The 15183-nt window shown below is 38.0% G+C and overlaps 1 protein-coding gene and 1 long non-coding RNA gene across 12 annotated transcripts in view; one reads left to right on the plus strand and one right to left on the minus strand.

The window, feature by feature from the left end:
- NFIA (nuclear factor I A) overlaps nucleotides 1-15183 on the minus strand; it is a 390608-nt gene that overhangs the window by 206157 nt on the left and 169268 nt on the right. Inside the window, exon 3 of one of the 11 annotated variants that reach the window (XR_014052708.1) lies at nucleotides 3783-3923. The exons of the other annotated variants lie outside the window; for them this stretch is intronic. The gene's annotated coding sequence lies outside the window, so the exon portion shown is untranslated. The remainder of the gene's footprint in view (nucleotides 1-3782; nucleotides 3924-15183) is intronic. 11 annotated transcript variants of the gene reach the window in all.
- On the plus strand, nucleotides 193-3915 carry LOC145505019 (uncharacterized). Its single transcript, XR_014052712.1, has 2 exons — nucleotides 193-340; nucleotides 1265-3915. It is a non-coding gene; the product is annotated as an uncharacterized LOC145505019 (long non-coding RNA).

Genomic DNA, 15183 nt, shown 5'->3' on the forward strand with positions numbered 1-15183 from the left:
TTTTTATTTTCATTTTAAGGTGCAATCTATATTCTCTTCTGTGGTCATGTTGAAGGGGGGATAAATATTTTCAGTAACTCAGTATGGATGAGTAATTTGCTTAGTAATAATCCTAAAATTAAACTGTCTCCCATACAATTACTAGTAATAGTTTATGTAGGATTAGGCAAATGAACTACCTTCAGGACATGGTTTTTTTTTTTTTTTTGAAGGATAATTGCTTTACAGAGGAGGGAGATGGGAGGGAGGTTCAAAAGGGAGGGGATATATGTATCGGAGAAGGCAATGGCACCCCACTCCAGTACTCTTGCCTGGAAAATCCCATGGATGGAGGAGCCTGGTGGGCTGCAGTCCATGGGGTCGCGAAGAGTCAGACACGACTGAGCGACTTCACTTTCCCTTTTCCCTTTCATGTACTGGAGAAGGAAATGGCAACCCACTCCAGTGTTCTTGCCTGGAGAATCCGAGGGACGGCAGAGCCTGGTGGGCTGCCGTCTATGGGGTCGCACAGAGTTGGACATGACTGAGGTGACTTAGCAGCAGCAGCAGCAGCAGCATGGCTGATTCATATTGAGGTTTGACAGGACATGCTGTTTTCTTTTAAGTTTCTTGTCACCTGGACTTATTTTGATTTAAAAAATCATGTTTTCTGTAAAGTTTCTGATAAGTGTGCTATTTCAATAACTGCTCCTCATAAAAAGTCTAAGTGGTGACTGGGACTTCATTTTGATTCACTTTTCAAGAACCATTATCACTTTAAAGAATGACTAATAATTAGTGATTCTTAGGGGGGAAAGCTTATTTCAGTTCACCAAACACTTACTGATCACCTACTATGTGCAAGTCATTGTGTGCTTTTACTCAATTCTGAGGTGGCTCATAATATTGACTAAGAATTCCACTCATTCAACTCTGGACTGTTTATTAAAGTATATATTGTTGTTGTTTAGTCTCTAAGTCACGTCTGACTCTTCGCGACCCCATGGACTGTAACCCAAGAGGCTCCTCTGTCCATGGAATTTCCCAGGCAAGAATACTGGAGTGGGTAGCCATTCTATTCTCCAGGGGATCTTCCTGACCCAGGAATCAAAACTGTGTCTCCTGCACTGCAGGTGAATTCTTTACCACTGAGCCAACAGGGAAGCCCCCAAGTGTATATTACTTGTTTTTTAAAAGTAGCTACTTCCCCCACAGCCCCAGTTAACACCAGTGGTGGTAACATGGAGTTTTTGAGAACACTTTCCTAAGTCTATAAAGGGAGGAGAAAGGAGGTGGAGATTTCCACAAAAAGGAAATGGTTTATCTGATTGTTTTCTGTTTAACAAAAATAACAAATCTCTGTAGTTTCTCAGTTTTTTCAATTTTTGGTCATGGTGGAAGCCTACAGACAAGGAAGAGCTGACAGGGAAACTGGAGCACCACCATGTAAAACAAAATTGAGTCATACAGCAAATTCCCACAGTTTGCTGTATGACTCAGGGAATTCAAACTGGGGTTGTGACAACCTAAAAGGGTGAGATGGGGTAGAGGTGGGAGGGAGGTTCAAGAGGGAGGGCACATATGTGTATCTATGGCTGAGCCATGTTGATGTATGGCAGGAACCAGCACAATATTGTAATTATCCTTCAATTAAAAATAAATAAATTAAGGGGAAAAAATCAAGCAGTTCTATTTGCCAAGCATATCCCACCTCACCCCTACACTCTATTACTGCTGGGCTTCAAGAAGCAATGCTTAACCCCCTACAGCATTCACACAGCCACAGCCTTAACCTAGGGTTCAGAGACATTTCAATATCACCTCTGTCTTTTCAGATTTACAATATTAAAAAGAATAAGAGGTGAGTAAATCATTTTTGGTTGAAATCGCTCACTGGTCCTTCTAAACTGTCGTATTTTATTTCTTGGTTACTAGAAAAGAAGATTAAAAACAAATTATAGGGACTTCCCTGATGGTCCAGTGGCTAAGATTTCCAACTCCCAAAGCAGGGGGTTGGGGCTGGCTCCCTGGTCAGGGAACTAGATCCCTCATGCCACAATGAAGACTAAAGATCCGGAGTGTTGCCTAAGACCCAGTGCAGCCGAAGAAATAAATATCTTTTAAAAAAATTATAAGTGAGAAAAACAAAGAAAAAGAAAAAGTATTTAAAAAAATAAAAATCACAGTAACAAAACAAGTGGTTTGTTTTGAACAGGGGTCAGAAATCTCAGTTCTTCAAGTAAGACAGGAAATTTTATTTACAACAGACCTAGGGAGAGTTACCGGAGAAGGCAATGGCAGCCCACCCCAGTACTCTTGCCTGGAAACTCCCATGGCTGGAGGAGCCTGGTGGGCTGCAGTCCATGGGGTCGCGAAGAGTCAGGACACGACTGAGCGACTTCACTTTCACTTTTCACTTTCATGCATTGGAGAAGGAAATGGCAACCCACTCCAGTGTTCTTGCCTGGAGAATCCTGGGGACGGCGGAGCCTCGTGGACTGCCGTCTATGGGGTTGCACAGAGTCAGACACGACTGAAGCGACTTAGCAGCAGCAGCAGCAGGGAGAGTTACAAGAAAAGATCAGTTTATTCAGCAATTAAAGGTGACATAATACCTGCATGGTATCTCTGAATTATCAGGTTTGTATTAGGGACAGATGGCACATAGTAGAGTTTAACATGAGAATGATGGAAAAGAAGGAACGAAGGCCTCTGTTATTTCTTTTGATTCTGGCTACCACCTCCAAAAACAACATAAAATTTCACAATTCTTTTCCATTTAGTAAACTTAGGACAATTCTTTCTTGTTATAGTTATCCAAACAATCTCAGAAAAAAAACATCACTGGGCTGGTTTTCATTTTCCATTTTTATTCTATATTTTAACAACTCATCTAATGATTTCCTTTTCTCCTCTAAATGGAAACCCTCTAGAAAGAGGAAATTTTCAAAGACTTAGTCAACAGAGTTTTAAGTCTTTATCATACCAAACAGCCTGACATCTATACTACTGTAGTCACATGTCCTCCCACCTGGTCTTAAAACCAGAAAGCACTTTGTTTCAATGCCGCCATGTTCGTATTGTCCTGATATGCTTAGACTTCAAAGGGGAAGACGTTGAACAAACCTATTTGAAAGGAATTTCATCAAAAAGAGTAGGCAAAAAAATTTTTAAATGAACAGGAAGAGTGTAACATCTCACCGGCAGTAGATAGGGAAATGAATTATTCAAAACTGTATACAAACCCTGACATCATCATGAATAGAGGCAGACTCTAAGGAACCCTACTGAGAAAAGCTGGTATTTACACAGTAATTGGAAGCAAAACAAAACAAAATAAAAAATTTTCCACATAAAGAAAATCTCATACACTGCTTCTCATAATCCCATCAAAACTCCCTATTGCAGCAGTACTTTCGAGGTACAACCTCTAGATTTCCATCAGGAGAGAAAGTACAGCCCAACATTAAAAAGTCCCAAGACTCTTAGAGAAGAAATTCATGCAGAACATCAAATGTTACTCAACATTTTCAAGGAACCATGATATGTCAAACAGACCACATGATGCAAGTACATTTAAATATAAGTTTCTATTTCTGTTTAAAAATAAAAAAGATCAGAAATCTGAATCTTGAGAAGCAAAATCTCTTGCAGGTTTAGAAAGCATATACAAAACCTGGCAAAAGAAAACGCTGTTCACTGCCACCATCTGCTTTCTGGCACAGAGAAAACTTTTACTAACAGCAACATTTTCTTACATTAGAAAATCCACTAATTAGTTTTGTTGTAATAAGAAAAATAACCTTTGCGTGGAAGGCAGATCGCCAGCTCACTTTTTCTGTTGTTGTTGTTGGCCGCACCTTGCAGCAGGCCTGTAGCGTTTCCATGTGAGGTTCACCTTTGAGTTTCTCTCCCCCGGAGTACTTTATTATCCCCTGTTTGGTCTAAAGAAAGTATTCACAAATGAGAGATCAAAAGTGAGAGCAACAGACAGGAAAAGCTTTAAGGTATTTGGCTTAATATCCAAAAAGAGAACACCAGGTTCAGAATTAGGAAATCTGGGATCCAGAATCGACTGTTAAAAGCTCCATAAACCTGGGTCTCATTTTCCTCATCTTTAAGGCTATTAAAGTAAATGAGCACTAGTTTTCTCCTAATATTCCTAAATTCTTGAAGTCTAAATCATTTTTTCCTAAGAATTGTATGTCCCAAGAAACGAGTGATTGCAAAAGAGTAAGTGGAACTTCAGATGTCCCTGATCAATCTGAAATAATTTTAGAAATGTTGACATATGCTGATCAAAATATTACAAATCTAGCAACCGAGGAAATGGAAGCTCGACTGAAATTCCTTAATAATACACTCTAATCATTTAGTCAGCATATCATTCCACAAATAATGCCAACAGACATGGATTGAGCTCCTACTGTGTGCCCGGCATTCTTGTCAACCCTGGAGACGGAGACCTGAACAGGAGGCTCACGTGCTCCGGGCTCCCAGCGTCTAGGTTCCAGGAAGAATGCAGGCCCGGGAGCTGCTGCAAGTCCGCCTGCTACCTTGGACAGGATGGCACCAACGTGGAGAGAAAATGTGTGTGTGCTCACTACACTGCAAGATCTGCTTGAAAGTTCCTTGAGAAAATAAAATAAATGGGTACAATTACTTCTGAGAGATTATATGGAAAATAGATGTCATGTCTTTAGAAGCAAAGCAAAGCAGAATGCTGAAAGGGCACACAGAGCCCCTTGTGAAAGACGTCTCAGTCTTATGCTGTTCAAACTGGCCCTTTGCCTCGACTGAACAAATTCCTTAGTCCAAAAGAACTCACCACTTCCATTTTCTCGATCTTTTTTTCTGTAGGTTCAGACTTAGCTACATTTAGAACACAAAACTGCAACGCAAGATGACCTACTGCCAATTTATAAGTCCCTCTGCCTGAGGAATAAGTGACAGACTACTGCAGAGTTTAATTATCCCAGTGGTATTACACAGACCAGCCCACACTACTATTCTCAACTGTATGGCAACAACACGCTGATAACTAGGATAAGTAAGTGCCCATTGGGTTTATTAACCCTCAACTGCCATTAAAATACATTAATTAAAACTTTTAACATTTTACCCAAAGCTTCCTATCAAATACTTGAAAAGGTTTTGGTTAATCTGTATAGATCTGGCTTTGCTTTTACACTGTTTCTGTCCACACCCCACTTAGGCACAGAAAGGAATTGCATTCTTTTCTGAGGCCTGTTAGTCACATTTATATAGTGTAGATCCCTGCCCTGAATTTAGAATATAATTCAGGGTAGAAGAGGATGAAGACAGGATCCTTTCCCTTCCTCTTGGCAGAATTAATCCCTCCTTCCTCTGGCTTCCTACAGCCTGGTTACTAAGAACGGGGCTCAGCTTCTATTTCATTTCTCCGTGAGCAGAATCCCCGTCTGCCCTACCAACAAGTTGCAAGCCCTTGAGGGCACATACTTAAAGACGGGCTGGCACAAAGGAAATGCTCAATAAGTGACCTTAAGTGGAGGAATAGAGGTGAGAAGCTACTCTGGGCAAGACTTTTAAGCAAGGCCTATCCCAGAGACTGCCTATAGATTTTTCTATCTCCTAGCAGAAACAAAGTACAATCAGAAAACAAGGTGTGTTTTTCAGTTAAGGCTAAAATTCCTGAAATGGTTACACACAAAGGAGGAACTTCCTTCTTCCTATTAGAGATGGGCAAATGACTTGTCTAGTGTCCACAACAGACAAAATTAGCCAAAAGTTTCTAAAATTAGTCAAAAGTTCTGAAAATGGCTTATTTTCTATGTATTCACCCTTTATCAGGTGATATGTATTAACATACTATAATATCCAGGAAGTGACATGATTTTGTACAGATGGTAAAACAATATAATATATACTTTCAAGGCAGGTAAGGACATATAATAAAGGATGATAAACTAAAAATAAAGATTAAGGAAGTAGTATTCACATTACACAATGAGAGAAAAAATAAAAAGCTTCATTTAGGAGCTAAGTAATAAATGGAAAATTCATGACCTGGGACAGTTTGGTTTTTTGTTTTTAACCTCTGTACTATGTTTATATTGCCACAGAAACTGATGATCAGTTTGCTAACCTGCGGCAGCAGAGACAGACAAATTACTGTCACATTCCACCCCCAATCTATTCTTCTCTCATCTCTCTGGGTAACTGAGGTAAAATTCTGCTAGGATATTGGATTTCCCTCTGGCTGAATAAAGGAACTGACCTTGAAAAATATAAATACAAAGAAATTAATTCTTTGCAAATTTTCTAAAATAGGTGGACTGTAATTTTAAACATAACTGGTACTTCCTTAATAATAATGCTTGAATGCAGCTCTAAAGTTGGAAGGTTTTATTTAACATATTTATAAAAATGGTGCATCTTTTTCTCTCAAGCCTTGAGGTTCTCTTCCCAGACTAGCATAAGAACACACACACAGTCACATATAAGCATACAGTGACTTGTTAACCCTCCTTTCTTGGCCAAAAAATAAAACACACACACAAAAAGTGGAGTCTGGGTTCACAGAGTTCTTATTTTCTGGTTTAAATTTAACAACACTTAGGAACTAAAAGCTATGCTAGGGATCTATAAGGCTAGAAACACTTCCTGCTAGGCTTAAATTTGGCCTTCCTGAGAGCAGAGCAGCTACAGTCACATCAGTTCATGTAGGAAGCTTGAGCACCAAATTAAAAATCAACTCCCAAAATATCTGAGTTATCAAAGCCAAGCAACAAAGCACCATAGCTTCCATTTTTGTGCCATGGAAACTCCGTGACAGAAGAAGCCTACCACCGAATGTGAGGTGAAAAAAAAGAGACACCTCTCCTATTCACTCCAGCAACTGCCAGTCAGGTCTCAAGATGACTAAAGACCAAAAACTTTCACCAGAACCAAAACCTTAGTGAGGGCCTGTACTCACTATGGAATCCCATAAAAAATCTACTTTAAAAGGATCTGAGCCGCCTGAAGTAGCACACCTTTGATGTGACCACATTTCAAATGGTTTGCCCATCACAGTATGGGTCCTTGGTCTGTTTCCTTTATTATTCGTGTGGTTCCGTCTTTCTAAATTCAGACTTCTGCCCCATCCTAGGAGGTGAGGAGAATGCAATACATAATGCCAAAGCATTTAGAGCAAATCATATGATATCTGTACTTGATAATTTTTCATGGTTTTATATGAAAAGAATCACTGCATATGGAAGATTAAGCATTTTTTAAATGCTAGAACACGGAGCCTTCCTTTCAAATAACTCAAAGCGAGGGGTATACTGCTGACACAGCAACACTGTGGTCTCAGTGAGACTGTGGGAAATGTCAAATTTATGGTCCTGGGGGTGATTGGTGGATGGTTTTGTGGTGTGTATGGTGTTTTGTTTTGTGTGTGCTTTTTCTTTTCTCTTTTGAGCCTCTGACAGAAACAGAGCTCCACAAACTTTCTGGCGACCTCCCAGGAAAACAGAAGGAAGCTGTATCCTGCACTTCCCCTGGGATCTAATGAAATATACAGCCTCTGGGCTTCTTTCAATTTGGACTTTCAGATTGCTAAGCCAGTGAAAAGGGGATCCTAGCTGTCACAAACGTCACATGCTCGGGGTCACCTGCTGCTCAGGGGTTCTCATGCCAGTTGTTGACATAATAAGCACCCCTTACACTTTAATTACAATTCACAGTGTGCAAACTATGCAATCTGCTTTAAGGCAGACTGTCTTTTAAATCAACACTAAAATTCTATTACTAATATGGCCATGAAATGTAGCAGGGGAAGGGTGTGTCCAGATGACTAACTATATGCAGATATCTGCCATTTGGGGACGATATGGGCAACATTTGTCAAGAGATAAAATGGTGTTAGTGCCCTTAATTCTGGGAGATGGGACTTTATTCTAATTCTGCTCTGAGATGCCTTTGAGTGGACCACAAAAATGAAATACAATATGCTTCGTGTGTAGCACTTTCACATTTGTATAACTGTATATATTTTTCCACACGGGGGCTTACCTATTCTGTGTAATATTTTGCCTATCTAACAGGGCTAGTCAATGGTTAAAGGACAAGAAATTTCTACTCCCCTGCTTATTCTCCCCTGTAAACCTAGGGCACTGCTAGAAATGTTTAACAAATGCTTTCGGAGTTGTGTTAACGCTCTATCATTTGCTAGATCCTTGTATTTTGCTAACTACAGACCCATGTAAGCTATATTCTTGCAATCAAAACATGAAAGGTTATTTTAAAATAGAGCCCATTTAAAATAATATGACAATGCAGGGAGCTGTTTAAAAAGCGCTAACACATAATTACAGTCTACAGTTTTCTCCAAAAACAACAGTGGAAATTAGTTATAATTATATTACAGAGAACTACTATAAACATAGGTGGGCTAACCTTTGAATGAACTGTCCCAGTGCTCTGGGAATTACAATCTCACTTTCAGTGCCACAAATGACGTAAGTTGATACACTTGAAATAAAACCACGCAAAGTACTTTTATGTGTAAGAAGTCTGACTCAAACACCTTCTTAGTTCAGCTATAAGTATGCCCCACTGTAAAACACCACTGAACCACGACTCCCAGCAACAAAATAATAATAATTAAAATACTCAGGAATCCAAATTTACAAAAATAGTAAGTAGATATTTTTGAAAATAATAATAAAGCTTATACCTGCTTTAATGAAGGATAGATCTTAATGACAAATGTGACCCGGATAGGTTGAATGAAAGTGAAAGTGAAAGTCACTCAGTCCTGTCCAATTCTTTGCAACCCCATGGAATTTGCGACAGTCCATGGAATTTTCCAGGTCAGAATACTGGAGTGGGTAACTGTTCCCTCCTCCAGGGGATCTTCCCAACCCAGGGACTGAACCCAGGTCTCCTGCATTGCAGGCAGATTCTTTACCAGCTGAGCCACAAGGGAAGCCCATAGGTCAAACGAACAATCATTATTTCATTGATTTTTTTTTTGGTGCCAGGCAATACAAGATGCTAGGACAGACAACAGCAACAACAAAGAAAGGCAAAGAGTTTATCTTACTTAGTTATGGTTTTTCTACCATTGGAAGCAGATGCTTCCTTCAAAAACAGGAGTTTTTTCAGGAAAACTCTCAATCCTCTGGCTATTGGGTTTTGTCTTCATTTAGACAGACACGTTTTCCCCCCTATTTAAATACCTGAAGTCCTCACCTGGGTCTCTGTCACCCCCCAGGTAAGCCATTTGATGTCAAATTGCATAACAGCACCCATCTGTAAGTGCAACCATCCTCAGGAGATAGGCAGGAGGGGCTCTGAGAAACACAATTTTACCATGAACCTCTGCATTAAGCTTCCCCCTAGCTTCTGATCTTGTGCTCCAGTTTTGGTACGAGCAATCTGTGCAGTGTTCTCAGCAGGTAAACTCCACCTTAAGTGTTCAGTCAAGTACCTTGACTCATCTGGAATTGGAGATGCTGATTTGTTTTTCTTTGCCTGCTTCCCAAGAACAAAATTCTTGGCACTGAAATTCAGGTTAGCACCCGGAGTCCTATTAGCTCCTGACAGAGTTCTATGATGCTAACCACTGACCCATAGACTCTATCTCTTGGTTCTGCCCAACTTCTGGGACACTCACCTTCTGCCAGTTAGACCTCTATGTCATCCACTGCTTCACTAAGCTACCTCCCAAAGTCTATAATTAGACCATCTGGAACATCTTCTAGCTGGGATGGTTTGTTTTTTTTTTTTTAATGGAACTGACCAACCTCAGCATATCAACTCCCACAGAAAAATTTCAGGTCTTGACCCTTTACAAGTCTCACAGCCCAAGATATGAACCCTATCTGCCAATTCCCTCTGATTTTCCTTGTTGGGGGCAAAAAAACAGAATATCTCTAAATCTATGAAAAGAATACGAACAAGAAATAGAATAGAAGCATTCCCTTTCAATACGGAAGGAACTTGTAGTTGATTGGTTAGTTTTTTAAAATGGATAAAAATAAATTTTTATGACACATACACACCTTAAGCAATTTAACTTTAAAGACATATGCATATTTGTTGGCAGTCTTCCTCTACAGAGATACAGCCTTAACTTTAATATCTGCTAAATGCAGCATCTTTCTTATATAAACCACACCTATATAAGATTTTAAGGTTGTTTTTTTAAGTGCAGGGAGAATCTAAACATACTTTTAAGATAATCTAAGCACAGGATCCTTTTATATTTTCACAAATTTCCCTTTACAATTGAGACAACTCACCTACACGTAATCTGACAAAATCTTTTTGTAACTCACCTTTAATAAGCTTATGGCTTACTTTCACAGAAATAAAACTTCCTTTTTCTTTTTGAAGTTGTACGTCATCACATAAATTTAATTAAATTATATTATAACAATACCAATAATACTAGTATAAACAGGCCTGAGGATAACAAAGCTAACTTTAGGTAGGCACACAACTACTAAAAACGAAAGTGCAAGTTTGTGCTAGCAGGCAACGATTGGCCATTAGTATTCAGCATGCTCCAGGCATCAGATGGTATGTTATGAAGAAGAGAAAAAGTCTTAGTCAGCCTTGCAAACTGGTTAATAGAGAGCTTCTCCAGTGAGGGTCAACCCAACGAAAATAAAATTCAAATAGTCATTGAGTGAATATTATGAGAAGGCATTGACGTTTGATGCATAATGCTTGTTGGTGAGACATAAGATTGAAAAACATACCCTTCTCTGAATTCTGGTATAACTCTAATTTCTAATAATGGAAGAAATAACCAGAACTTCTCAGAGTTTCTTTATTTAAAATGGTAGCTAAGTTGATATTTCTATCTACCTGCTTTAGGAAATAATTAAACTGATTTAACTGTATTTAAAGAACAGGAAAAATAATTGGACTGTTTAGCTCCTAATATAGCATTTTCAAGTTATAAACTTTATTTATATTTTTGTTATTTTGTAAAAGCATCAGCATGTCATTACTTCTGTCTTGATTTAAATTTGTATTTAGTGAAACATTTTTTTAAAATTAGGGACACTATGTTAATGGAAATTTTCATTTCCATTTTAACATAATTTGGTTTGACAATTCAAAATCACATAGATAATACTGTCATTTAAAAAATCATTTCAGGTAAATATAACTATCACTTTTCATGTGATTGTATTTAAGATCAATTGTTCAGCAACAAAAAGCCTTAACTTCAACCTTCTGCTTATTATCAGTTAACTTATTATCAGCTTCAAAATAAATATTGAAACATAAAATAAATATTTTATATATATAAAAATATTACTTAAGTATTTTCCTATATGATGATGATGGAAAAAGCAAGGATTTACCAACTGCTTGAATAAGAATGGTCAGCACTGTGAGCCAAGTTATTCACATGCATGTAACTTTCCCAGAAACTTTTGCAAAGCAAATATTATTGTCCTTATTTCAGATTGAAGAAACTGAAACAGCACTAAGAGAAAAATTTGGATCTCAAAAATAGACGACTCCAAGCTTAGGCTCTCTCACTTCAACAAGGGTCTATGGGCATGTGTTTAAAGTAAACCAGAGAGCATAGACTTTCCTTTCCAGTGTAATTTTTATTTGTACAGATGTGTGTGTACATGTTGGAGTGCACATATATGCGTGTGCACACATACACACACACACTTTAGTTAAATCAATTTCATATGCAAAATAAAGTGAGCCAGGGCTAAGTTATTAAAAGAAGCCTTTGAAGCAAGGAGCGATGATATGTGAAAGACATACCACAAAAGTTTATTTAAACAAAGAACAAGCACAGGAGGGTGAAACAAAAGTGAAAATAAGGGAAATGAAAGCTCTCCATCTTTTCCATCCTTTCTCTGTTGTGTATGGATTTCTCATACATAGAAAAGACAGAAAGAGATGTCTGGAATTTGTGGAGTATCCAAAGTAAAATAGCTGTCATCAATCTATAGTTCATGTTAGCCAAATCCACACAGATTTTCAATAAGCTTCTCAATATTAAATATAATTTTCCTTTGGTAGGGTGCATAATTCCCTACTTGCAAGAAAAAAATTTCACGGTAAGATTTTATAATATACTTGTATAATATGTTTTCCAATGGCATATTATGAAAGCAAAATTTTTGATATGGCTTTAGAAAAGAGAGAAAGAGAGCCTTTTCATTTTACACTCATTATGTTCTATACAACATTTCATTATCTCAAAGGACATTTCTAAAGGCACTTAACTGGCCCATAGTTTTCTTACAATTTCAAATTTTGTCTTGTCATGTAAATAACACTGTAAAGTTTAAAATAAAATCATGAAAAGAAACATATTATATGGCATAGGCCATTTACTTTCGGCTCATGTATATGCCTATATACAGATGATGGAACATTATAATTAAGCTGTTATATCTATATTATCAGAGGTACTCTTAAAAGTAAGGTAATAAATTCCAAGTTATCTCTCAACACAAACATTCCCAAGTATTGGGCTACAGCAGACATCTTAGCTAAAAGTGAAAAATTCAGCCAATCATGAAGAAATTACATTTATGATACACACCATCCAGGTCATACAGAACTGACATAGTACTTAAAGAAATAAACATTCTCTTTTTAGCTAAATTAAAAAGTGACTTTTAAGTTGCTCTTTGGAACAGAATTAGAGTGGCCAAAAAACTGCAAAGCAGAAAGGAGCTGGTCCTCTTATCTGAAGTTAAAAATAATTTTTGTCTGCTTGAATTTAAATTGACAATATTATAAAAGTCTTATAGAGACTCTATGCTTACAGAAGGCATTATTGCCTTTGCATATAATGGAAGCACATTTCTAGCACTTATATTATTACAAATATGGAAAATGGCTTCCAGAAGCTTTTAGCAATGAGCTCTTTGTCTTTTTTCCAAAGAAGTAATCTAATTAAAACAATCATTTTCAACATACAGGACTAGGACAAGGACCTCTGCATCTTACCCAGCATCTTAAAAACTCTATGAAAATAGATCAAAAACTTCTACATGGTTTCTGTGTAATTGTATTAACCAAATACAATTTACAAATATTTTCCTAGAAAAGTGTATTTTTTTAAGCTTCTTCTATCCATGATAATTTCAACCTCTATTTCACTAGTGTACCTGTGTATTGAAACTTGTCAACAGGAACATGGTAATAAATATCATTCATTTCTAATAAATTTCTTCCACTTCTTTCTATCACACTTTCCATAATAAGCATAGAGAAGACACTTAAATGTGTTGGCTAATGTTCTTACAGTGGGTTTATTTCATTGTTCACCCTAACTATAATATTTGATTTCCTTCTGAAGAGAATTTATTCATTGATTTATCCTGTTCTTATGTTCTAGCCTTTTCCTCAATTTCATAAATTTAATTCTTGTGACCATTTTTTTTTCTTGTGGCCATTTTTTTCAATCAAAAATACTTACTGAGCACCTTGCATAAGTTGCGTTTTTAAATGGTTTGCACTACAAAGAATATTGATGAAATTGCTAAATAAGAATATTTTGTTTTACATCTTTCACATGTCTGTCAGATAAAAAGATGGATACCTTCCTTTGAAGATATCTGAATGGATCACCAAATGATTACTGACTTCTCTCTCACAGCTAATATAAATAATTAAAAGGAGATATACACAGATTGGTTGCATACTTAAGAGATAGAATCAATTAAAACAAAATGGTATGAATGCTCTTCCAATAATATATCACTTCAGGGACCATGAAATGCTATCTTTATATTTGCAAAATCACTACGGTCAGATTAGAGCCTTATTGCTCTCTCTCCATGTGTGTTTAGAGTGGGTGCTCAGTGTGTATGCTGTTGCTGTATTAGCATTCTGCACACATGCATATTCAGTCACTCAGTTGTGTCCAACTCTTTGTGACTCCATGGACCATAGCCCGCCAGGCTCCCCTGTCCATGGATTTCCCAGGCAAGAATACCGGAGTGGGTTGCCATTTCCTTCTCCAGGGAATCTTCCTGACCCGGGGATTGAACCTGAATTTCCTGCATTGACAGGTGGATTCTTTACCACTGAGCCATTTGGAAAGCCCCTTTAATTCAGTACTGTGGACAAACTCAAGTGTGGGGATTCCAGACAGCCTGAAATCCTCCCTCCCAAGAGTGTATTCGTATTTGGGGCTTGCCTAATTTGTGCGTTGAGAAGTTGTGTGCATGAAGTTTTCTCAAATCGATCTCACCCAAGTGTTCCGTGAAAAGGACTATCTTCCATTAGTGTGCACACAAAGCACAATCATACCCACACTGGAACACACTTGACTTCAGTTTCACTTGAATCACTCTGCCCAATGTTGTGGTTAGTTGTGTCTAGGTTTGTCTCTCTTGCTAGAGTGAGAGCGAACTGAAGTCTGGCCTTTCTTTTCCCTGCATCTCATTCAGGGGCTGACAGATAAGGGCGTGCGTGGTAAATGCTGGTTGAATAAGATTTTTCAGAGTTTTCTCAGATCAATGTTTATTTATCACCTTGTATACATAAAAGAAATATGTGAAACTCTTGAAGAGGAAATTTAATCCTTTATAAGTTTAGAAATAATGATGAAGATAACATTCTAGCAAAAAAAAGTTCAAAACCAGGAAACACTTAATAAAGGAGGTCATGAGGATACTTATTCTCTCATTTAATAAACATAAGAAAGTTCTCAGGGTCATGTTGGCAGTGCACTATTTCTGGCCCTGAGATGAATAATCCTTTTCTAAGCTAAAATCATTGCCCAGCTGTGAAATGATGATAGCTGCAAGGAATCCAATGGTGGCAGCAAACTCAACTCAAGGGTCCAATATTTGTAGGCACCAAGCAGACACTGCAGTGAAACAGCAGTGGTGACCAGATGTCAGAAACAGCCTGAGGGCATCCTCTCACCACCCCTCACCCATAATGCTGCCTTCCTCTCCCACCCACTAAGGGTGGCATCAAGAGCAATTACAGCACGCACCCAACGGGCTGTGCCAGGCTGGCAGCTGTAACACCTGCCACAAAGTCTGCATGACACGAACAAAGACCCAGAAAGTAGCTTTAATGAGCAGATCCTACAACAGACAGAGCCCAGTGCATGTAGTGACTGCTTCAAAGGTACTGTTCGTGGTTGACACAGGACTATTTCAGCAGCTATTTATGACATTGTTTAGCATCTAGAACTAAGCTAAGCACATACACTCTAAAAGC

This window comes from Giraffa tippelskirchi, chromosome 5 (assembly GCF_054371585.1).
Source record: "Giraffa tippelskirchi isolate mGirTip1 chromosome 5, T2T-mGirTip1v1.2.pri, whole genome shotgun sequence".
NCBI lineage: Eukaryota > Metazoa > Chordata > Mammalia > Artiodactyla > Giraffidae > Giraffa > Giraffa tippelskirchi.